The sequence below is a fragment of the Scleropages formosus genome, chromosome 1 (assembly GCF_900964775.1).
Source record: "Scleropages formosus chromosome 1, fSclFor1.1, whole genome shotgun sequence".
NCBI lineage: Eukaryota > Metazoa > Chordata > Actinopteri > Osteoglossiformes > Osteoglossidae > Scleropages > Scleropages formosus.
This window is the reverse complement of record NC_041806.1, coordinates 49,230,008-49,255,976: the sequence shown is the minus strand read 5'-3', so window position 1 is coordinate 49,255,976 and position 25,969 is coordinate 49,230,008. Positions and strand designations below refer to the sequence as shown.

Sequence of the window (25,969 nt, the reverse complement as noted above, 5' to 3'; positions counted from 1 at the left end):
TCAAACAGCTGCCGGGTCCCGCTTAGCTTTTCGCCCATCTCCAAAGAACAGGATGTTATACTCTAAATACAAACATTACATTTTCAATGCACATTAAAGCGGGCAATATCAACTCTCAGGTGAATGATTCCGCGCTCATTTGCATACGCAGAAAGACGCGCGCACTTGAAAGCCGAAGCCGGTAATGAGGCAACAGAGGCAAAGCAAATCCATTAATGCTGTGCGGACACAAAGGGAAGAAAGGACGCTGCTTTCCTCCCGCGTGCGGGATCCGCGCTGGCGGCCGGAACAGTCAAGCACCCGACCGCGGCTCCGGCCCGCGAAGCGGACCTGCTCCGCCGCACCGCGTTTACCGGGCTGATGCGCGAACGCGCCTCCTCCAGCTCCACGGGGTGAACCTGGGGGACCGTTCATCGTTTTTCGGTGCGGGGTTTTGGTGGTCCGGGGCCTGTCCCGGAGACGTAAGGGGCGAAGCGGGGCGCGTCCTAGATGGGAGCCCGGACCGTCAGCCAGCGCACGCGTCAACACCGCACCTGAGATTACCATCATTTACAAACTGACGTCTCTGATGCAGATTCATAACGTCAGATGTTTCGAGCCTCTGCGACACGGGTCTCAAACTCGGAATCTCAGGGGGCCGAGCGCCGCCGTCCTTCTATCCTCCCCTAAACAGGACTTTATCGTTAAAGGACAATTTTAAACCCTTCCCTTTCACGCAGTGATATTTGTACATTGTATAGTATCATTCTGAGCCAGAAACACACATGCATAGACATTCGGCGTCCGCACGTACGAACCCCGCTGCTCACTGTGGCGTTTTGCATGTGTCAGAATGCTTTGTTGTGTAAAGGTGCCGAACGTTACGTTCACATTTACTCGCTCGACATTCCTTCTCAACAGCTTTTCTTTCTTTGCACACCAAGCGGGTGGCGTTACATTATACTCAACGGCCCGCTTTTCTTGAGCCCGACCTTCGTTTTAGGTTTCGAAAGCTCCGCGCCGGGGGAAACCGCAGCTTCGCGCCGCTTGCTCGGTTCATTTTAACAGCTGAACAATGCCGGGCACTGAAAACATGCGCGGCGAGGCTCATCATTCGGCGCGGGTGCGGATTCCAGCGAGCGGTTTACTCATTGGCCGAACGGATCGACGCCGCGCGATGGAACTAGGGGCCGTATCACAACATCGAGTACCCGGGCCGATGTCGACCCGTTTGAGACCCCTGCCTGACGAGCTCCGGACGCTTAACGAAGATGCGAAGTTCTCAATCACGTTAATTCCCAGCTTGGGTCGTTGCTTCCGCCGACAGCCGGAGACCGGCACGGAATGGCGACGACGCCATCCGCAGGTCCGCCGTGGCTGGAAATGCCACGACTACGGAGAAGACCCCCGAAGAAAGAGAAGCGCCAGCACTGGGGAAGGCGGTCTGTCCCTCTCACAGGAGCAGCCATTGAAGGAGTCATACAGAAGCTTCCTGGTCCTTTTGGCGGTGCGGTGACAGAGCCGCGGGTGGAGGAGGGGCTGCGGCTGGGGGGGGTGTCCGGCGTGACCGAGAGCCTCGGGAAGCTCTCGCGTTCAAAGCCGAAGACCTCTCCTCGCGAAAGGGTGCGGAGGGGGGCGGGTGACCCTACCGGGGGAAAGGTTTACATCTCCTGGCTTAACACAGCCGGGGAGCGGCTGCGCGGCTTAAGAGAGGCCCATTGAGGCGGGAGGCCTGCGACACGGACCCCGCATAGAGACAAGGCGTGACCCCGGGAACACGGCACAATAACACGGCTGTTACCTCCTCGAGGCCCACCAATGAGGAGGGTTTCAGGGGGGGAGGGATTGCCGGCCGTCCACGGCATCATTAAAACAGATGTGGGGCGGAGAGTGGTGGGGCGGGGGTGGGGGGTGACAATAGCCGCAGACCAAGAAAAAAAAAATACGTGAGGAGAAAGTGCATGAAAAAGAAGATGGGCCCCTTATTTTAGCCAGATGGGGATGGCGGGGAGGGGACTGGGGAGGTGGGGGGGCGGGGGGTTCGCCCTGTTTATGACTCAGAAAAACTGGCTGAAATCTATTTTTAGCAACAGCAACACGCAGGAAGTCCACGTCCGAGAGGGACTGTTAATGCGGGTTGATGCTGTTTACTTTATTAGGGGAAATTTATGCTGGTAAGCCGTCTCTAGCAGTCCCCCCACCCCCCGAAGTGAAACGTTCAGCAGACGGACAGGGAGGAGGGACAGCAAATGGTTCACCGCCGTCTTGCGATTCTCATTCGTCGTTTACCCCACACGTGTCTCACGGCGAAGCTGCGATTCAGTCGTCACGGTAATTTTTACTCTCTCTGTTCGGAAGAAGGACTTCCATCAAGGGTACCGCAGCAAGAGCGGGGAATTCGAACCCGGGTCCTTCGGTTGCAAGGCAAGGGCGGTCAAGACCACATGACCACCCTGCAGCCCGCAACTAAGTAACTGGGGTAACTGTGTCGTCTCTCGGGGCGTAAATGTCCACCAAGCAACGAAAAGGGGGGGCAGCCCGTACGGTCAGTCGCATGACCAGTGGACCGAAGAGACGCTACAAATCCAAGAAACAGGACGGCGCGTGAACCGGTCCCCCGGCACTGGGCGACAGGGCCGGATTTGCTCGCGCTGCCGGATGAGGGAGGGGTGCGGCGGCCCGGCCGACGCCGCCAATCAGCGTTGAGCGTTGGCTCAAGCAAATTACGAAATCAGAGCGTTTCCGCGACCGTCCTCCTCGAACCGGGAATAATTAGCAATCACTACAAAGCTAGAGGACCGAAATATTCCATTCTTCCGCGCTGTCAACTTTTATCTTGATCCGCGCTTAAATGCACACGGTTCCCTCTTCCGAGGCAATTGGCTGAATCGGGCTTAATAACAACCTGACACGTTCTCAGTTTGCGGCACAAAAGGGAGACGTCATTTCATCGACCCCGGCGACCCTCGCCGTGTCCGGGGACGTAAATAGCCGAGGCGTCGCGTCGCGTCGAGGGAATCGCGCTCGCACTTTGTTTCCCACGTGGCCTCGGCCCTCACGGGTTACTTCGGGGGAGGGGAAGGAAAAAAAACACGGAACAATCGCTCGTAATTCCGTCGGATGTTTATAATCGGACTCGTCCTCCACCGATCCCTCATGTGAATGTTTTTACGTGACGGCCTTATTACAGCTTCGGACTCCTCATCTCCCGCCCTGCCACGTGGCCCACGCGCACACGCGCGCTTCCGGTCCTCCTTCCAACAGGTCATAGTCGATCTTTCATAAGATAAAATTAAAATGCGCGCATGTGACAAACACAGGAACGTGCACGCTCACCCCCCGCAGTTAAACGGACATGCTGACGCGCTAAAAAAAAAAGTTGGTCTTTTAGCTCGTCGTCTCCGCTCACGAGATCAGTTCCCCGCCAAAGGAACCGTCCGTCGTCGGGAGCCTGGATTAGACAGAAAGTTTCTTACATCCCTTTGTGATTCCCCGGCGCTTATCCTCTTCAACGAGGGGAATCCCTGGCAACGGCAGCCGCGACCCCCGCCGCCCCTCCTCCCCCATCCCCGACGCGGGGGGAGCCGAGATGCGCGTTTGGGAGTTCCGCCAGCTCCGGCCGGACCGTGCCGCACGTTCGCCCCGCCGCACGTAACGCAGAACGCGCGGCGACACGGAGCGCCCAATAACCCCCGAGGCCTGGAAACGAGTCCCGGGAGGAGCCCTGCCGTTGGACCGCGGACTCCGCGCAGATCCGCGGTCGCTCCAGGTTGACTATCCAGCTGCACTGTGCTTGCAAGGCATGCAGGGAGCTCTGGGTGAAAGTGACTAGCGGGTGAAAGAGAAATTGCTGTGGCCTTCCAGCCCCCCCAGCATCGCCAGGTCGCGCCGATGGGATGGAGCAGGAAACGGCGCTGACCGTGGCCGCAGAATAAAAACACGCGTCTTACAGGGGGTTTCTGCAGTGACGCGCTCGTGAGAATGAGTGGAACAAAGTCCGAGCGCCGCGTCCCCTCCGCGCCGCTCGGCACGTCGCTCAGCCTGTCCGCCGTTTAGCATAAAAAATGAGTGGCTTCTTTCTCCCGAAAGTTGCTTTAGAGTTTTCAAAGAGCGCTTGTCATTGAGCTCCAACAAAAGCCAAGGATAGCGAACTATTTTGCTCTGATGAGGTCCACTGCCTCATTACTGACTGCAGAAAACATTTGATGCTTTTTTTGTTTGGGAGAGAATTGACGGGCCTCAAAGAACCAGGGGTGGGAAGCGGCAAAGGACTCGGGGGGCGGGGGGGCGGCGGAGGGGGTGGTTGTCGTCCATTCACCGGTTTGTGTCTTACAGCCACTGTGGAAGGAATAGAAAGGGTGGGGGGAGCTTAAAACACTGCCTTTATGCTGCCAATCCCGAACACCCCCCCCCCCCCCCCCACATCAAAGTGTTTTCAGTGCCAGGCCTTTCTCTTCTCAATTTATTCAGGTTGTGGACGGAGAACAACAATGTGGACGCACTAATTATGCCTAATTATCTGTCCCCTTTAAGTGTGACCAGCTTCGGCCAGGCTTGCCGGAACGCAGGTTTTTTGGCCCCCCACCCCGCCCCCACGGCACCCCCCCCAAACCCCAAACCGGCTTCACCTGCCCCACGTCCCCGTCCGGGTCCGAGTGCCGCGACGGATCCGCACGTCAAACCCAACGACTTCCTTATTAATTTGCTGATTTCCAACAGCTTAGCGGGCTGGGGGGAAAAGAACGGCCGTCCGGTGGGTCTTGCTCCCCCCCCACCGCTCCCCTTTCATGATCTAAATGAGACGTTTATTGGATTAAGCTTCTTTTCCCCCTCGTGCTCCAAGGTGGGCTACGAGAAAAGGCCCCGAAACCAACCGCTGATACTAATTGTCTTGAGATTTGAGGGGCGAAAAAAAAAAAAGGAGAAGGAAGGAAAAAAAAAAAATCCACATTACCTCACAGACAAGTGATCAGCGGTAAATTAAATTCCAGTAAACGAGACGTGACAAGCCACGCTTAACGTGTTGCCGTTCGGAGAAAAATAACGCGTCGGGACGAGTTAAAGCCGAACCGAACGCCGCCAACCGAATGGCTCTTTTTACCGCGCTGCTCTATTAATTTGAGACACTTCACAGCCCTTCAGAACCCTACTGTAACTCAAGCAGGAGGCCTTCAGAGAGTGCGTCAGATTTATACTTTTTTATTCCTCCTGTCGGTGGACGCGGCCGCTCGGTCCTCTTATTTTTAAACCTCGGCTGACGTGCCAATTAGCGCCAACAAAGGGGAGCAAAAAAGAACAAGCAGGAGGAAGAAGACTCAGAGATACTCAAGCTAAATTAAGGTTATCATATTTCCGACATAATGTCGTACACGACCGCCCATCAAAACAGGGAAGAATAAAGTCAGTCTCCGCTTAGCTCCGGGTGTACAAAACATGACCCTGAGCAGTGGGATGGAATAAACAGAGGCCTTTACAAAGGGATCGAGGAGGAAGAGCGAATCTCAATGGGATTTAATAACCAGTTCCATGGGTTGAAAGGGGGCCGTCGGCTGAAAGGCTCCGGGCCGCTCCTTGCGCAGGCGCCGTGGGCGAAAGCCTCCGACCGAGCGACTTTTCCCCCCACGAGAGCCGCCTTCGCCAAGCTGATGGCGAAGCGTTGCGTTTTAATGTTTCGGAGGTGATTCGCAGGCTTGTCTTTCCGGCATCCAGCGAATTCGGGATTTACGTCTGTTCGCTTAGCGCACTGCTTTTCTCCGAATGCCACTGAAACCGCCTACAGCTTTCTACATTTATTTATTTAGCAGACATTTTTCTCCAAAGCGACTTGCAATGAACTCTATGTAGTGTTATGAGCCCACACACCTTATTCACCAGGGTAACTTACACTGCTAGATACACTGCTTACACTCGGTCGCTCATCCATACATCAGTGGAACACACTCTCTGTGTCACTCGCACACTATGCAGGAACCTGAACAGCATGTCTTTGGACTGTGGGAAGAAACAGGAGTACACCCACACAGACACAGGGAGAACATGCAAACTCCACAGAGACTGAGCAGGGATTAAACCCATGTCCTCTTACACCACCCAGGCACTGGGAGACAGCAGCGCTATTTGCTGTGCTGCCGTGCCACTTATTATTTACCCATTTATACAGCTGGATAATTTTACCAGCACAGTTTAGGGTAATTACCTTCCTCAAGCATGCTACAGCAGTTGATGAGGTTTGAACCAACAACCCACACACACACACACACACACTGCTTGAAACCACTTGTCCCATGCAAGGTCGCGGTGAACCAGAGCCTAACCCCGCAACACAGCCGTGAGTGCCGAGCTCCTCCGCTGCTGGCTGCCTGGAGGCCCCACTCACGACAGGTTCAAAATCGAACAATCAGTTTTGGCTCCAGTGTGGTGAAACAAACGTCCTCTATCCCTCAGGGCTGCTGAATCCCTCCCTGCATTCAGGAAGGGCCTCAAAACCCTCTCTTTCAGAGCTGCTTCTCTCCTGATCTCCTGACAGCTCCATAAATGAGTCCAACCCCATCTGCTATGATTATCTATGTATTTGCTATTTGAATGTCACTCCTATAGGAGCTTCTTGAAGGATGTGAACCAAGAACATGGTGGTGTCAGACACGCAAGCTGTGACTTGACCCTGTTGATTTCCTGTACATTCTCCTGCTGCACGTTCTTCTCATTCAGGTGTCCATCGGTAGGAGCCACTGAAGGGATGTGAACCAACAACGTGGTGGTGTCAGACACACAAACTGCATCAATGATCCCCTCTGTTGCTGCTTGTTCGCTTACTGTGAGTTGTATGTTTCTTTGGAGGAAATTGTACGGCAAAACAATAAATGCAAGTGCACTCATGAACAAATCGGAAAGTCACGGTACATCGGACACTGATATTGATCAGAATAACATGTAGCTGAAGATCTTTAATGGAATTAATAACCGGAATCAGTTGAACCTCTTTTTGGTATTAGAGGGAACTATATAATGGGGCTCATCATGTTTAGTGTGTCCTGCAACGGGGCTCTTTTATTGGGTAAAAGCATTAGTTCTCTAGCTTTACATTTAAATGTATTCATTTAGCAGGTGCTGATCTCCAAAGCGACGTACATCTCATAGAAAACTGGACTTGAACTGGAAAATAATTTCTAAATTATGCAATAATGCTCTGTATATGGCTGGCAGACCAAGAGTGTCCAGCTAGCAGTTAAAACTCCAGGGTTCTAAAAATACGGGGGGGTGGGGAGACAGTCCCACCATCGGACCCCCGCCCCCCCTCAAAGCACAACACTGTGTTGTCATGGTGACAGAATTATCACAGCTCTTGTCGGTGGTTCTGCAGTTAATTTCTGCTTTGCATCCGACTAGCGTCCCGTGAACCGCCACGGCGTTTTCAGAGGAAACGTCCCTCCCGGCGCCCACCCCTCGCACCCAGCCCAACCCACCTTGTTGTCCCTGGAATTAGTCCGGGTCAGTGGGTACCCCCCAGTAAGACTGCGGTATTGTTTGCCCACGAAGTACAGGCACGGGACCTCCGCCAATAAGAAGTCAACTGATAGGTGAAGACATCGGCGCTGTCGTGACCCTGACGGCGCGACTGGTGACAGCGGACCAGAGGTCACCAAGGTCCTGGTGTTGACCCCACCCCATGGCCCCCTCTTCTAGCCCCAGTCGCACCCGCTGCCACTAGACCCACACCCTACACTACCCTTTAACTGCAGGATTCAATGCTGGACGGTGGAGAGGGGTGAGGGACCCCAGTCACTGAAACAGATGGGGTGGGCACAAAGTGAAAGAGTGGGTTGCGAACATGAAGGGGGTGTGGGGGCTGCACGCTGTCTTCACAGCCCCAGTAGTAGAATAAGGGAGCAGATCTGGGCGACCCCTTGGTGGCACCTAGCAGGTAACAGGTAAACTATGTTTGCATGGTCTCCGGGATTGCCCTACCTGAAGTGACCGGGAAAAACAGACACAGACACAGACACACACACACACACCATCTGAACTGTTTGTCCCCTACAGGGTTGCAGAGAGCCAGAGCCTAACCCAGCAGCACAGGGAATAAGGCTGGAGGGGGACGGGACACACCCAGGATGGGGCGTCAGTCCGTCGCAAGGCACCCCAAGCAGGATTCGAACCCCAGACCCACCGGAGAGCAGGACCTGGTCAAACCCACTGCACCACCACACCCCCCCATACTGGGAAAAACTTCAAAGAATATTTGTGACATTGGAATATTTGAGGATATTTGTGTGGATAAACCAGAAAACAGAAAGCAATCTTTCTTGCCCACTGTTAATATCCCACCAGGTGATGACCAGTAACTGGTGTCTCTTGAGTGGACAGTTTTGGCCCCTTCAACCCATGTGGGGGCACTCTTTCTGGATGTCCACGGACCACAAGAACACTTTGCTAGAATCAGGCACGACATGCAGAATCCTGTAGGAGGGAGGTGGTCACAACAATCAAGGTGCTCTCCATGCAAGTGAGTCTGGAAGAGGTGAGTTTTAAGACCTTTTTTAAACGTAGACAGGGATTCAGCAGTTCTGAGCGAAAGGGGGGAGGTCATTCCACCATTTACTTAATACTTACTTACTACAAATACTTTTATAATACTGGCTTCTGCACATCATGGAAAATGCGAGAAATTACTACAGATTATTTTAAAACATTTTTGGTTTTTTAAAAAATTTATTTGGCAACTGTGGTGCTTATTTGTATTGTGGAATGTTTTATTTTGAAAAAATTCAGCTTTATTGTAATAAAGTTCTTTAATATGACACATAATTAAAATCTGTACACATCTGTAAACATCTACATTTCCTTTGGTTGGTCATGATAAAATCTTACAACAAAGAGAACCACGCCAGACAATCATTAAAACAATTGCACTGTCGCAATAAAATCAAATTAAAATTGTCCAGCAATTGAATACAATCAAGACTCAAGAAAAATATCCCCTTACTGGCCACATCAAGAAATACAACAGACCTACGTCTCCCACACAAACACAATGCCATGAAGGGACGTCCCCCATCGGCAGCCTGCGGTACAGCATCATACCACATACTTGCATCTCCAAAACATAAAATTCTTTCTCTGAAATACGATGTAAAAAAACTACAAAACCCCCTTAAACATAAAAAACAACACAAAAACTCATATGCAATATAATAACTAACAAAATAAAATTACACTTTGAAAAAAATGTTTTTTTTTCCTCCCACGGATCAAAATGAATTAGCGGAAGACTAAAAGTGTCTGGTACCACACGCTGTCCAGCTCGACAGGTGAAATGTCTCCATTCGTCGTTTCCGCCATTTAAATTCTTTATTCAATAAATAAATCAATTCTAACAACTGTCATGTAAATGTTAAAATATGAACAATAAAAACAAATAAAATCGAATTAAGATCTAAATAATTTTCAAAAAATGTGTACTATTATAACTTTACGTAGCCATTTCCCAACTGTTTACCTAAAATGCTGTCGGTGACGGGATCTTATAGGACAAGACATGTCCCCCAGTGTGGTTACATCCAACTTTTGACCCCTAACCCTGATTTTCACTGAACAATGACTCTATTTTTCCTGAACGCATCTACATTTATTTATTTAACAGACACTTTTCTGCAAAGCAACTTCCAATGAACTCTATGTAGTGCTATCAGCCCACACATCTCATTCACCGTGGTGACTTACACTGCTAGATACACTACGTACACTGGATCACTCATCCGTACATCAGCGGAACACATTCTTTCACTCACTCACTATGGGGGAACCTGAACAGCATGTCGTTGGACTGTGGGAGGAAACCAGAGCACCCAGAGGAAACCCACACCAACACAGGGAGAACACACAAACTCCATACAGACCGAGCAAGGATCAAACCCACATCCTTTCACACCAACCCAGGCGCTGTGAGATAGCAGCACTACTCCCTTTGCCACCGTGCCACCCGAAGTACTGTGCTCTCCCCCTTGGTGAATCGAACCCCCGGCCTCCCACGTGACAGGCAGGCACACTCACCACTGTAATAACGAAGAAATACTGTCTAAGAATAGGATATACAGTATAAGCTGATTCTGATTCCATACTAATTCCATATATTGCCTAACATTTTCATCATATTGATCTTTCCGAAAAATATTCTTGCGTATACTTTATAATCAGACAAATTTAGCTTTGAGCAATAAATGCCAATCTAAATGTGGAAGAATTTTCCCTCTCAGAAATACACGCAAATAACTGTCTGCTTTATTATAGGACAGCAGCCTTTGTAATTAGAAGGACAGGGTGCTGTATAATGCCGATACCTGCTTTCAAAAAGACTATTAAATTGCAAAGCAGTGCGACGCATCCGCGGCCCGTCGGCCACTTTGAAATGCAAGCAGGCCGACGACTCCTCTGTCCGAGCGGGCCGGGTCCCCTTTGTGAGCGTCCCTTTGGTGTCCCGGTACTATCAAGGACGTGTCCCTCGTCACCTCTGTCCTCGCCGGTGCCCCGGTCACACCGGATGCCCATCAAAAGGAGTGACTTTGTTTGCGCCTTTGGCTGCGGTGCTTGAGAGAATGGCGCTACGTTAGTCCTCTGCGGCCCGTTTTGGGACAGATCTACGAAAAAGACAGTGGGAGAGAGAAAGAAGCTGGCATTAAGGGTACAGTTTAGTCTTAATGGGCTCATCTTCCCACCCTGATTGGCAAACAAAGGTGCTCCTGGAGGAAGAAGAGGGCCGAAACAAAACCCGCGAGGTAGAGAAGACATTGATTTCTCTATTGACGGCACACGAAATTCATTACGTTCCTGAACAATGACCGCAGCGGGAGAAAAGGCTTTTTCCCGTGTCTGAACGGAGCCCATCGAAGGACCGAATAAAAGGAAATTTCAATTAGCTCTCTAGAACAAACCACATTTCAGGCATTACAGGGACAAAAACCTAGAGAAGATACCTGCAGCCACAGGATTTGCATTAATTGTAGCAGAAGTACCAGTAGTACCTGTACCAACTATTTAGCAGTTGGTATGAGAGCAAAAAAAAAGTGTCTTAATTTCCAATAATGTTACTTATTATACTTTTGATTACAAAAGCTAGATTTTTTTAAACAAAAAAAACATGCGTGACAAAAAAATTTGTTCAATCGCCCTATTTAGTGTTTATTTATCTTATTCACTATCGATAACTGCTTGTCCTGGGTAGAGTCGCAGTGCTCCGAAACACTGGACACGGGGCACAATGCTCCATGGGTGGGAGGTCAGTCCTTTACAGGGCAATCGCACACACACACACCCATTCACTCACACATACACACGCTAAGGAAAATGTAGTCAGCAATCCCCCGGAAACACATCTTGGGACTGTGGGAGGAAACCAGAGCGTCCGGAGGAAACCCACGTGAAGACAGGAGGAATGTGCAAATTCCACAGACTGAACAGAGATCAAAACCACGTCCAGCTGCACAGCCTTGGTGAGCTGTGAGGTCCCGCTGTCACCTGCTGCGGCGTTGTGTCACTTCACGTTTATTTACGTAGAAGTACTAGGGCCAGCAGGTGGTGTAGTGGTTACAGCTGTTGCCTTGCAATCGAAGGACGATTCCAGTCCCCCTCCTGCTGCAGTAAACTGGTTAAGGTAGTGATCCTGAACTGATGCAGTAAAAATGAACTGTTTTGACTATTTCGTTCTACAAATCTGACAGTTTTCACCATCAGTAAAGGTCTATGAAAAACGTAAAGCTATTTATGGAAATTCACTGAGCGTTACACACTGTACCACTAACGATAATTCTTCCCTCCAAAAAACATGCACAGACATCATTCAGTCCCTGTTTAGTGTGCGGTTTACAGCCTCCGGCCTCCACACGGAACAGGGAATTATGGGACGATCTATGGGACCCTGCGGGGCCCCTGGAGCCGACAGGTGAACGGCAAAGTTGTGCCATCGAGGCCCCCGAGAGCCACATTATGCAACGCTTTCAATTAGCGGAGCGAGTTCTGAGCCGAGCGAAACGAAACCCGACAGAGACGGGTCTCAAAGTTCAAGTTCAAACACGTAACCCACTCGCTGCTCGATATCATCTTGAAATAAAGTGTTTGCCTCGATTTTATTGACCCTTTCATGTTCTGGGTGTGTTTTCACTAAAGAGATTATGTATTTTTCCATTAGGCGTCTAATTAAATTTTAAAAGCTTGTCGAGTGCCCGATGTCGGCCGCTTGTTTGTGACGCTTCCGCGACGGACAGATCAGGGAGGCTTTTCCGCACAGAAGTGTTTGTGACATCAATGGCGGCCACTTGAATGGCGCTACATTAGCCGATCCGGGAACACGGACGTGTTACTCGGCTCTTTATGTCCGAACGAGCGTCGCGGTAGCGCCGACGCAAAAATCGACATCGTTTGATCGGCTAAAGGTCCGACACCGGTTGACGAAAATGACGTACACAGGGACTGCTGAAAAGCGGTCGTGTGACGAGCATCGTTTCCCGGGGGTGGTATCTCCCTTTGCCCCTCCGGCCAGCAGATGTATCAGCCTCACCCGCTTTGTTAAGATCACAAGGTTACGAGAGATCTGTGCAGGAAAGGAAGGACGACGTTAGTGCTTCTTCCGTCGGGACTAAAGAGCGTTGAAAAAACACCGCGTCGGACGTTGTCTCGAACCCACGGTTTCGCCCCGACGCGATGCCGCTCGCGAAACGGCCGGCGAGGTGTCCGTCTCTTTGTGAAGAGCGGAAGGGTTATCAAAGAACCCCTTTCTAATGGAAAAGATCAAATCACCTCTCCGGATTAGCATAATGGAGCTCGGGGCGACGAGCGCAGCTTGCGCATTTACGTTGGCGCAACGTGGGCAGCGCACGGTTCGAGCGCGGGCCACTGAATCACTGCAGAGGGAGGGGCCGGACGCAGCGCTCTGCGCTCGCAGGGATATAAAATACACAAACACTCGAGCAGTCACCGGGAGTCTCAGATGGACTCGTGACCGCGCTCTCGTCCTTCTGGAAACGGTGTATCCGTTCGCCTGGTCACCCGCGCCTCCAAATGCCGCCTGTTTGCGTCGACCCCGTAGGCCCGACCGCAGGGAGCTGGTTTACGGGGCTCTCGGGTTAAGTCCCGAACCCCAACCCTCCCAGGAGCGCGATGGAGGTGGTCACCGCCACCCTCTTCTTCAAGAGTCTTTCAGAAAGTCGCTTCCGCCATCAGGCGTCGCCGATGTCGGCGAGCTGCGACGACCGGGGAAAAAAAGCTGCGACTCGTAAATAAATAAATGCACCGAGAGACAGGCAGAAAAATGAAATCGAAATAGATAAACGCGAGATCTCGTTCATCTTTTTCCCCAGTCATCCTCGGCCATGCTTTGGCGGGAAACGGAGAGGATCCCGTCTCCCTGTTACGAGCGGCGAAGGCGACGGCGCTCGATAATCAAGGAGAACCAGCATCTTTGAGGCTTCACACGCTCTTTTCAGAGAACCTGTTATTTACTCAAATGACTCAGTCTTAACTTCCAGCACGCGGTTAGTGGCCGGAGCCGACGACCACGCACTCCAGCGCTGCCTTGAGCTAATTAATGAGCTCCGGCGTGAATACCAGGTGTTTTACATTTCTATTCCCCCCGTCCCGAGCCAAGGACGCTCTCGCCGGTCTCCCTCCTCGCCTGACTGCAAATGATCACGAAGCGGCTTTCTGTCGAAACGAGGACAAGTAGGCGAGCCGGCGCGCCGCGTCCGAGACAATCGAGGACGGGAGAAAAATGGACCGATATGAAACAGAAACCACGGCACAATGGCAGACAAAACAACTCCACAGATGGCCCCACACAAAAATAAGCAGCTTCATTGTGTTTTAAGGGCCTGGCATCGGCGTCCGTGAATAATCGCCGGCCAGGGCTGTTTCTCTGCCTTCAAATTTTACCTCGCGTGAATGAGGCATGAATTGAACCCGCGAATGCGGAGGGCGACACCCCGGGAACAAAAGACGCGCAGTCATACGCGTGTTTGCCGCGCCTTTTTCCCGCCCAAGCGCCACCGCCTTTTCAGGGCGACGACCACCGGCGCTCCGTCCGAACTTTTTACTCGTATTCTTTGTGACAAACGGTCGTCTTCGCCGCCCGGCGCCGGCGGGTGAGCTTTTGCGCACGGCCGAACTGCGATGCTGCCTCCGCCACGTTTCCGCCGTCTTGAGAGGCGCGAATATTTCCGAACACGGAGCGCCGGCTACGCCGCTTCCGAACCCAAACTCCCCCTAGTCGGACGCCCTCCTCAACTCGCCCCCCCAACCCCCCCGAGTTCACGGACGCCCACTAAAGCAATACTTGAAAGCATATGTTGTTTGTTTTATGCTGAAGGGCCCGCGCTCATTGCTCCGCGGGCCGAGGAAGCCCACTTTGCCGCGAGCCGGGGCCCGTCACAAAGGCCGAGCGGCGGCGCGTGAATAGACTCGTATTTCCCCACAGTCTGAAAGGAGTAATTATAACCTTTTATTCCATCTCTATTTGTTTTGCATATACATACAGTATTGATTGCGATATCGGTCCTTTGAGCATGGCGTGGCGCTCCGGCAGAACACGCTAATATTCAAATGAGCATCCAATTACAACGGCAAGAGTCACTTTGGTGTGCTGCACACGGGTGCCAAATTAAGATCTTTTGATCTTACACCCTTACTTACACAACTCTACAGATGAGTAATTTTACAGTGTGACTAAGGACAAGACAATAACCGGAGCATTTTCTTCTCGGGGGCCCTCTCAATGCCTCGCATTCATTACAGGCCGCGGACAAAGGGGAAAGCTACAAATGACTGATAATGGCGCCGCGCTAATGAAGAGAATGGAGAAATTTCATTAGCATTTAAGAGAAAAGATTTTTATGACCTACAGTTGCTTTCCATTACGACTCACTTAAGGAAGAAAGAAGAGGGACAAAAATCTAACACTTCATTTCCATGGTTGAGAGGCGAGTGGGGGCTGATGGTGGGGGGGGGGGAGCTTTGATTGGCAGGGGTTTGGCGCCGGTGCCTCTGCAACATCAACGCCGGTTCGGGGGGAGGGGGGGCACAAATGTGCAAAAGAGCCAAACTTTTACTGTGCTTCACTATGTCTGTCTCTCATATACAGTATATACTGTGTGTATCTATGTATATACTGTACACACACACACACACACACACACACACACACACACACACACACACACACAGACACACACAGAGTGCATACTATTATATAGATGAATATGAGTATATGGTAGCATGGTAGCACAGCAAGTAGTACTGCTGTCTCACAGTACCTGCATGGTGTGAGAGGACATGGGTTCAATCCCTGCTTAGTCTCTGTGGCTTTCCTCCAGGTGCTCTGGTTTCCTCCTGCAGTCCAAAGACATGCTGTTCAGGTTCCCTATAGTGTGTGTGTGTGTGTGTGTGTGTGTGTGTGTGTGTGTGTGTGTGTGTGTGTGTGTGTGTGTTCCACTGATGTATGGATGAGTGACCCAGTATAAGTAGTGTATCTAGCAGTGTAAGTCACCGTGGTGAATAAGGTGTGTTGGCTGATAACACTACATAGAGTTCATTGGAAGATGCTTTGGAGAAAAGTGTCTACTAAATAAATGTAAACATAGAGAATGCACTTTTGTTTACTCTGAGTTCTATGTTGATTTGGAGAAATGCAACTACTACATGAATGAATGTAAATGTACACACACACCAACACAGTGGTGTACTGTAATGATCATATTCTAATATCAAGGATGCAATGGCCTTTGGCTATATGGCGTTGAAGGAAAAGTGAGTTAAATGTCATCTACTTGTCTGAATTCCACAATTCACGGAAAATATTTCACCTTAAATGAATTTAAAAACAAGAGAGCGTCTCCCTCTTGGACAAACCTTTAGAACCCCAGTTAGTAGTTTGGCGAAATTCTTAAAAATTGCCTTAAAATCCAAACTATGTGAAATAAACTAGTATAAAAATATATTTGAAAGAACACATATATAAATGTTAGTTGAAATAGGTTTGAAAATTTTAATAAGAAATAAAATAATGCTTTAAGGGAAGGTAAAATACCTATCCATCCATCCATCCAGCCATCCAACCATCCATCCAATGACTGCTTGTCCTCAGCAGGGTTACGGTGATCCGGAGCCTAATGGTAAAATAAAATACATAACAACAATTTGCATGGCTTTTTGGATGAACATACATGCGTAAGAACAGACATACAAACTCGCTCATCCTAACACACTCTCACAGATACAAACACACGTACACACACACACACACACACACACACACACGCAAGCACGCTCGCACACGCACACACAAAGGGACCCAAGTGTTCCTGAGAACAGCTAATGGGGTTGGTGAAGTACTGTACCATACCTTCAAATGTTCCTCTCAAGAAAAGCAAATGTGATTTTACAAAAAAACAAAAAGAAAGAAAAAAACACAAGAGCGGTGGCGGCAGCAGCAGCAGACAGATGGTGTACAGTACCTATCTTGCCTTGTTCTCCTTCCTTCTTACCACATTTCTGTGCGTGTGTTATTTTCCGGAGGGGTTACCGTGTTCCGTTCAGCTGGAAGGAGTCACAGCGAGGCCCAGCGAGCAGCACCGCTAGGTGGCCCTAGATGGTTTCCAGGGAGAGACGACCCCCGCAACCCCCCCATGGACACAAAAAACAAAACCCGGGAAACCAAGTGCTTTACTGCACGCATTGAGCTGTCAGCGCTTGCGGATGATTAACGCATTTGTGTACACACACGCACGCACACGCACACGCACACACACACACACACAAACACGAGTGTTTTCAAATGCCTCAAGTCCCAATTTTTCAGACGGGAAAATTCTCATCTTCGCTCAGCTACAACACTCTTGTTGAACACTCCGCTCCTGCGATCACTTTAAGTGGATTCGCAGGCTTTTTACTTCAAACATTTAATCTGGCGACGTAGAAGGCAGAGCACACAAAACGCAGAGGTGCCCTTTAATGCCAGCTGACAAACTACACTGTTTTTACAGCGGCATGAAAGTGTAAACAATGGACAAATCCACGCTATATTCCGACAACGCTGTTACACCCCCCCACTACAGAATCATTTAGACTCACCCCAGACTCAATGTCTGAGCAGGTAGAACATACCAAAAATATCCTTTTTATTTCACAGAGTTTTCAATCACACACAGAATATAATTTACGATGTTCTGGAGCTTTTTGGAAACATTTTCAACATTTTGCAATTTGCCAGTCGCCCTATTCATGGATCGCAGTCAAGCTGCTGTTTGGGCTCTATTTCATCCAGAACCTTTGAGCACACCTGTATGAGTCCTCCTCCTACATGAAATGCACTAATACACCTGTCTGGGTCCCACCTTCAGCTGGACTGCATTACCGCGAAGCACCCATCAAAACACGGCAGACAGACGCCTTTGTTGATCCGAGCCGCTAAAAACACAAAAAACATCACGGCCACATCTGCTATGTCCCCTCACGTCCTTCTGGGCCAACTTTGCAACGAGTCCCTGGAAACAAGTAAGTCGGTACAATATTACTTAGAAATCTGTAGCCATTCACAATTTTAAAAATCATTAAATAAAGACAGAAGCTAAAAAACACATTATTTACCATTTAAAATGATCAGTGGTTACATGTACAAATTATGTATTCTATGTTGAATATAGCAATTACTAATTTAAGTGTTATAGATATTTAGATGAAAATAGTAAATTTGGAAATATCTTAATAATTCAAGAGTACATCTTAAAGTCCAGATACAAGATATGCACTTTACCTGGAAGTGTTATGCAGTAAATTTATATATATGTATACTGTATATATAGTGTGAATCACATGTTTTCAATACACTCTTATCAACCGTGTATTTGTACAGATATGCAGAGTATGCTTAAAACTCGATGATGACATTTCGCTTCAGGAACATATCACAGATTTTCTGTGATTTTCGACGTGGAGCACAGAAACCACAAAAACTGATTACTATGCACACCCACATTTGTATCAGAAATACACTAACATTGGCCTAACAGGTGACTAACATGAACAGAAAATCCAGAAAATTGCATTAAAACAGGAAAAAGCCCTATGAGAATAACAAACTCCTGACGTCTAAATACAGATTTTAATATCTTTTGAGCAAAAACACACTTAATGTTTAGATGAAATTGAGATGATCCCATTGAAGCTGAGGGAAGGCTGTCTCATGGACCCTGAGCGACTCCACCAGTGGTCGTTGCAAGACAAAATGAGCGTCCAGCTTCCTCCCAGAGTCCCAGAAGGACATCAGCAAGACAAAGGTGTCACTGGAGACCGGCGCCCTGCGCGGTACCACAGAGAGAGCCTGTGCGTCGGGATGGGGGACACAGCTGGCCTGCTCACCGCTACCACCTCGCTTTCCATCATCGCTTTATCACTGCCTCTACACATACAACCCTTTTGTCTGACCTTGAGAAAAAAAAGCTCTCACCGTATATGTTGCAGTCTCAAGTATCTCATTAACCTTCCTTTATGCACTGTTTTCCACTTTCGAGCCAAACAGCCGTGGAGGCTCCTGCGAAATGGACGGATTTGTTGTAATTAAAGCCATTCTCCTGCAGCGACGAGCGCTCTGACTGCTCCGACAGTCAGCAACGGCTTCAGCTGGAAAAGCAAAAGCCAGACCATTCAGTTTCCACTGAATAATTTAAAAAAAAAAAAAACTTCAATATTCTTGTGAACAATTTTGCTGGATAGTCATCCGCAGTGATTTATCGACTTAGCCAAGAATGTAAAAACCTTCAGATGAAAGCTTTGCGAAACGCTCAAAAAAAGAACCAACAAATCATGCTAATATATGTTATAAAAATGCACCCATTCCTTACATAATGAGCTTAATTTGCTCTGTGAAATCACCCCATTAGGCAAATTCCCATTGTGAGGGGGTCAAATTACCATTATTTTTTTAAGGAAAAAAAACATTGCTTCCTGGACAATAAATACTGTGCCTAAAATTGACTACAGTGCCAAAATAAAAGGCATTTTTGTGCATCACAATGGCAGCATTAACTCTGAAGGTACAAACGCCACACAGGCTGTGCTAGATTCGAACCTGCGCAAAACAGCCCAAGGAACTGAACTGCCTGTCTGAAAAACTTGACAGTGTCTTAAATAAGATTAAAGGCATCTGGTATTCTTATATCAACTTTTTCCCCCTGTTGTGGAAGTGAAATGACCATAAAAGAGCAAAAAATCTGTTGTCCCGAATAATAAGCCCCTTGTATGAACAAGCAGAATATATACAGTATTTTCCTAAAGTGCTGTAGCAGTTTTTTTGTTGTATAGGACTCTTAAATGATAACTGAGTGTACACTAGCTCCTTGTCTCATGGATGGTTGAACCGTGAATTTTCAAAGATACAAACATTTTCCAGTTTATTTATTTATTGTCAATTGTATTTCCTTCTTTTTTCTTTATAATGGCTGTATCTGAACCTGCAGATACTGCTGTAATAAAGAAAATAACCAGTGAAAAATTAGGTACGCGTGTATATACTAATCATACTAATTGTGACTTAGTGGCAAAAGTGACTTTTGAGTTATGAACAAAAGAGTTACAAACGGACGTCCGGTCCCAGCTGTGTTCGGACTACGAGGATCCTGTTTACATGCCTCTTGCTTCAGCCCTTTGGCTGTATGCTGTAGGTTTGATTTTGATTATAAGTAATAAAATTTGTCACATGAACCGATCCTTTATAGAGAAACTGGGAGGAAATATCTGAATAGTTTTCAGGGACCCTAAAAAACAAGGAGCAAATCAATGCCTCCACAACACATCTCCTGTGTTACTATGTAGGCTAACTTCCACATCATTGTGCTTCGTTTCACATGAGCTGCATGGAGAATAACAGGGACCCCCCCCCCCCACAACCCCGCTGACAGGGGGCCGGGAGTGCAGCAAGTTGAACGAGATGCCACAACAGCGTGTGACTTTCAGTGACTTCACAAACTGTCCGTGGCTCATTATTGGGGCCCATGGCAGCCAGCCGGTTACGGGCGAGCGCAGAAACACAAGCGCGGCTCATTAAGCCGCGTCGGCCGGCCGGCGCACGGATCAAGGACCCGCACGTCAGCGCTGCACCGCCGGCGGAGGCCTGACTCCCTTGAAGCTCTTCAAGCTCCAGCTACCACACACAAGCCTTTCAGTCTGCACTGGATCTGGAAAAAAAAAGCTGAGAATCTGACGTGTTTCAAAGGCAAGTCCCAAAAATGTGGCATACAACTGATACTTACCATGCCCTACTTACTCTTAAGTGTAGAGGAGGTAAAACATCTGCTGCTCAGGAGAAATCTGGAGTGCAACTCACTCCTGTCTCTGTTTAGTCTCCTCCATTAAGACCTAAACAGACTTATAGGAAGAGTTACTTTTTGTTGCGCAACAGTGTTATTTCGGTATGAATCAATTAGATTCTTTAAAAATAAAATTTTTTAAAAAATCACAGAAGTCCATGTAGTGGGACAAAATATGATCATTTTTATTTTCTCTGAGAATTAAACCGTAAGAAAGAAGTAACGGTTCCATTTATAAGCCAAAGAGCACACCTGTGAATTTACCACTCTGAGTGTACTACTAAATTAATTACTATGGGTTTACTACGCTGAGCCAACACTGTGGGAACGGCTCTGCTTACTCGCACTTGTTAACAACACCTAATTACCAAACAGGAATGCTGCACTCATTTAAAACGACAATCAGGTCAATATTTAAGCGAGTGCTCATCTCCAGAACCTTCTGTGATGAGCTGACAAAGGCATGGCTGCTGTTGTGATGAGCACGGCGAAAGCTCGACCGCATGACCCAATTCAGGTTGGTGTAATTGCCGGCGGAATGGGGCGTTTTGGAGTCTAGCTTCCAAAGTATCGTCCCGAATTAAAAGCAAGGTCCTGACAAAAGGAGACCCCTCATTACCGCAGATAGAGAGCAGGGGCCGAGCGACCACAGCGGGATACCGTTGTGCCAAACGGCCCTTCGCTTGGTGTGCATCAGACTCCAAAAGGGAAAAAGTCCTCAGAGTCAAATGAACTCAGAAAGTTCTGCGTCAAGACTCAGGGCTTCGCAGCTACGTTAAGTTTTGAATTTCAGTATGACAAATTGGATAGTAAAATAATCTTTAGAGGGGAATTCACAAAACGCAGGCCTTTCAGTTGCCGTGACCCGGATTCGAACCGGGGTTGTTGCGGCCACAACGCAAAGTACTGACCACTATACGATCACGGCAAGCCACCAGAAGGCTGGTAGAACTCCTGGGAAACATGTAGTCAGCAATAATCTTAAAAGCGTGAAAGGCCAGTGTAACATTCACTGGATTTCACTCTTCGCTTCTTCCATGTAAGGATCATTACCCCAATGTTACATCGTTTTTTGCTGAAGAGCACATTCATTTGTCTTCATTTCAAAATATTTTATTCCAGGAGTTACAAATATACATTTGCATTTTCTTCTTTATTCCAGTTTATTCTTAATTTTAATTGTATTTTTCTCAGTTATATTTTCAGTAAGTTGAGTGAAACTGACCTGCGTTCCTGTGAGGTTCCATCAGTCAGCAGCGAAGCACTGAGAATAAAAACAGAGCTGATGTGTGGGACTGAACACCTTCATTCCATACCTCTGCAGTGATTGCAGTGTTTACAGCTGGTGTCTTGAGTGTCAGTGACGAAAATCAAGATGAGCAACACTGCGGAACGAATCCGTCAGCCTTCAGCAAGGGTTTGAGGAAGCATCTACTGACACACACTTTCGGAACTGCTTGCCCTATACGGGGTCGCGGGGAACCGGAGCCTACCCGGTAACACAGGGCGTATGGCCAGAAGGGGAGGGGACACACCCAGGATGGGACACCAGTCCGCCACAAGCAGGACTCAAACCCCAGACCCACCAGAGAGCAGGACTCGGCCCAACCCACTGCGCCACCGTGCCCCCCATAGGGAAGCATCTATTTTTATTTCAAATAAATTTTAATTTCATGGAAGCTCAACGTTAACAAAAACATTAAAATAAGAAGTCTCACTACTACTATAGCTATATCCCAGACTTTTACAGAACCTAACCCAGCAATAAATCAAGGGGCATCTATTTTTTTTTAAGCTTTTGATTGTGTAGGTGCCTATAAATAAAGTCAAAAATGGCCTAAAGCTGGAAAATGTTCATGTTTACTTAATCAGTCAATAGTATTGAATGGGAGTTTGTGGAGGTGACTAATTTTTTATTTTCAGATATTCTAAAGGAGTTTCAATTTAATGCCATTCAATGTTAATAAAAAAAAATTAATGAAACTGAAGTTTTCTTCCCTTTACTAACTCCAATAAAAAAATAGAAGACTTTACAAATACCCAATTCAACATTTACAAACAAAACAACCACAATACGAACACACAACTCAATATACTCAAAAAACTAAATAATATGAAAAAAGTTCAATAAATAATCAACAAAACAAACATTAAACACCAGACATCACATACCAGTCATGACATCTTTCCTTCAATTCATCGCAAGGATTGTCCGACAGCCAAAAATTACACAACTCATACATTCAAAAGCACAACTGCACAGTGTCAGTACTCCGAGAAATCATCGGACTCCAGTAAAGTCCTCATGACTTTCAGGATCTGCCATCAATATCATACACTAAAATCACACGATAAATTAATAAATTCAGTATCAAGTTAGTGATGAAAATAATACTGTCAGTAATATTTTCATTGGGGGGGGTGCAGGTGGCGCAGTGGGTTGGCCCGGGTCCTGCTCTCCGGTGGGTCTGGGGTTCGAGTCCTGCTTGGGGTGCCTTGCGGTGGGCTGGTGTCCCATCCTGGGTGTGTCCCCTCCGCCCTGTGTTGCTGGGTTAGACTCTGGTTCGCTGCGACCCTGTATGGGACAAGCGGTTCTGAGAGTGTGTGTATTTTCATTAGTAACTTGATTTTGATTTTACAGTCATGGCAGTTACGCAGTGTCGTCACGTGTACCTCGCCTTTCTGCTGTATGCTTCTGGGATGCAGGGACTGAACAAGTGTAACGTTATTGATAATGGATCAACAGAGCGTTAGAGTATCTCCTTTTATTTAGAATAGCTTTGTCGGAGCTTTTTACACAACTTTTATTTATTGGTACTCAGTGGTAAAAGTGATTTTGGACTTACGAACAAATGAAGTTACAAACAGACTTATCCCTCCTATAATAAGTTGAGGCGCCAGCCGGCTGCAGTTACTTAAAAAAATGACACAAGTAAAACTAAAAGAACTTGCTCAAAAATATACTTACGTGAAGGGTGAGCTCGAAATACCACTCACTTTCATTCAATTTATTCTGTTAAATATCTGTACTAGTAACGACATCAAGCGCTTCAATGAGGGAAAAGCGTATTCATGGATGTGACGGGGGGACTCAGTCCCCTGGCTGCTGTGACCCGGATTCGAACCGGGGTTGTTGCGGCCACAACGCAAAGTACTGACCACTATACGATCACAGCACGCTACCCCACACCTCGTGCACCTGCCCTGCCACGTGCACTGTGGTTAAAACAAAAAGCGCTCACTACGGACACAACTACGGGAAATATGTCGCAAACTCCGCCGGACGGCTCTCGCTAGTAGCATTCACTGGATTTCTACTGCTCGTTGTTGCTCGCTGGAAAAGCCATTTCCGCCACACTGCGCTATTCTGTGGTGACATTTTGTGTACCTTGACCGAAAATGGCCTGCGTTGCTTTTTCTTTTTGGTGAAACTTTAACAGGAGTTTTTTTTTTTTTTTCTTGTTTTTCAGGCGAAGGAAGAAATGCGCGCGCACGCACGCGCTCACTCGCTCGCGCACACACGTACACGGTACAGGGGGAAAAGAAAATAATGCAAGTGAAATAATTTCGTTCTACTGCACAATTAAGGAAATGAGTTCGCTGCACGCATTACGTTCAACAGTAAATAATGGATGCTAAATAGGTTCACAGAATTTCAAGTCAAGAGAGACTTTATTGTAATTTCAACCATCTTACAGCTGGAACAGTGACACAGAGGACCATCGGTGCTACATAAAACATCACAGTTACGACAGAGTACATAAAAGTGGACTACATTTACAGCGGTTCCTTATAACGCTGCTATCATTACCAACACCGCGCTACTTATTACCGGCGTTTTCATAAAACGAAAACAATACTTCACCAAAAATGAAATAAAACTTAGTTTTAAACTAACATAGAAGAGACACATCCTCCCTGGCGCTGCCTTGGAACCTATTTACTATCCCGCTTCAGTTCAGGGAATGTGCAGTTACTTTATTAATCGCCGTATTAATGAATGCATTCATTACGATTATTACGTAAGATACTTTTTTGCGGAGTTTATAGTACTGTTCGAAAACGGGGGTTTACATTAAGTGCATCTCTCCAGTTGCAGGAGCAAGATAAAACTGCATGAAAGCTATTGACAAAATGTACTATAAAAGCACTATATCCTCCCCGTCGGGGAATCGAACCCCGGTCTCCCGCGTGACAGGCGGGGATACTCACCACTATACTAACGAGGAAGTACTCGACACCCTACCCTCATTAAGCGATGATAAAGCATTATACAGCATGAGCAGAAGCACATATAATAGTACATTTGATTTGTTGGCAAGAAAGTACCGTATTTCAGAGAAATCAAGCAGTGTTTCAGTCTGTTGGAATTGCCGTTATTAATCTTTTTACTCAGGGTCAGGGTGATGACCTCATTGAAGAATGGTGGAGGATTAATGCTGGTATGTTTTTTTTTTTGGTTCAGTATTTTAGACTAGTACCATGCATGACACTAAGTAACGTGTTGGGTGTTTTTTATTTTTTCCTCCCGTCGTCGTGTGAGAAAAAACGGTAAAACCACGACGAAGGACATTGTTGGAAACCTCGATTTCGCCACAGTGGTGGCGCGTGCGTCCCGCCACTCCAGCATCCGATGGCAGAGTCCCGCGAGCTGTGCTGCCGCGCGCGAGCGAACGCCCGCGTGCACCCAGCGGCCTTTGGTTCTCTCGCGCGTCAGCATTATCTTCTTTATCCCGAGCTTTTCGCAGAATATCCCAGTGGCCCCTGTCACTATACAAATCAGAACTCATCATTCAAATAACTGAGCTTTATGGTGGTAATTACTGATAGCAGGAATAAACATTACAGAACGTAAATTCAACAGGACTGAAAACTGTACAGGAAGCTGGAAATGTCTTAATTTGTCGTTTTGAAAAAAAACAGAGAACAGATCAATCTGTACTGACGTGAAGATGGATTCTCGCGCTGCTGGTCGCTCCTGCGCGAGCACGGCTCAGGCCCGCCAAAACCAGATTTTTGGCGGCAAAACTCAAAGACAGAAAATGTCAACAGGGGTTGAGGACGCGCAACTCTTGGGCAAGAAGTTCCCGAAATAGTCAGATACGAAATGGCGTAAAGTTCTTACTGTGACTTTTCTTTAAAATTGTGTAAAACATTCAATGTAATTATAAATATTATACAACGCTACGGGGGGTGCGGGGGAGCAGCAGGTTTGGCTGGCTCCCGCTCTGGTGGGCCTGGGGTTCAAGTCTTGCTTGGAGTGCCTTATGTTGGACTGGCATCCTGTCCTGGGTGGTTTGGGTGGGTCCCCTCCTGCCATGCGCCCTGTGTTGCTGGGTTAGGCTCCGGCTTGCTGCCCCCGCTCCGGACAAGCGGTTTCAGACAGTGTGTGTGTGTAAATCTACATTTACTGTCTTGTAAAACTAATTACTTAAAACTTCTTCTTAAGAGTGTCTTGATTTAGTCACAGAGTGCACTGTTACGCAACTCCGCCATAGACAATCCCAAGACCACCTGAGAAAGGAGGAGGGTTGGGTGTGGGACTAGCTACCCCGTAATGTAAAAACCTTGCCAGCTACAGAAATGCCAACAAGGAAACTTCAAGACATCTCAGTTCCTGAACAAAGGGAAGAGAGGCTTGGAGA

At 47.8% G+C, this 25,969-nt stretch overlaps 3 non-coding genes across 3 annotated transcripts; all 3 read right to left on the bottom strand.

The window, feature by feature from the left end:
* Positions 1–21,180: 21,180 nt before the first annotated feature.
* On the bottom strand, positions 21,181–21,252 carry trnah-gug (transfer RNA histidin (anticodon GUG)). Its single transcript has one exon. It is a non-coding gene; the product is annotated as a tRNA-His (tRNA).
* Positions 21,253–23,428: 2,176 nt separating this feature from the next.
* On the bottom strand, positions 23,429–23,500 carry trnah-gug (transfer RNA histidin (anticodon GUG)). The gene has a single exon. It is a non-coding gene; the product is annotated as a tRNA-His (tRNA).
* A 981-nt stretch (positions 23,501–24,481) lies between these two features.
* Positions 24,482–24,553, bottom strand: trnad-guc (transfer RNA aspartic acid (anticodon GUC)). The gene has a single exon. It is a non-coding gene; the product is annotated as a tRNA-Asp (tRNA).
* Positions 24,554–25,969: the final 1,416 nt, after the last annotated feature.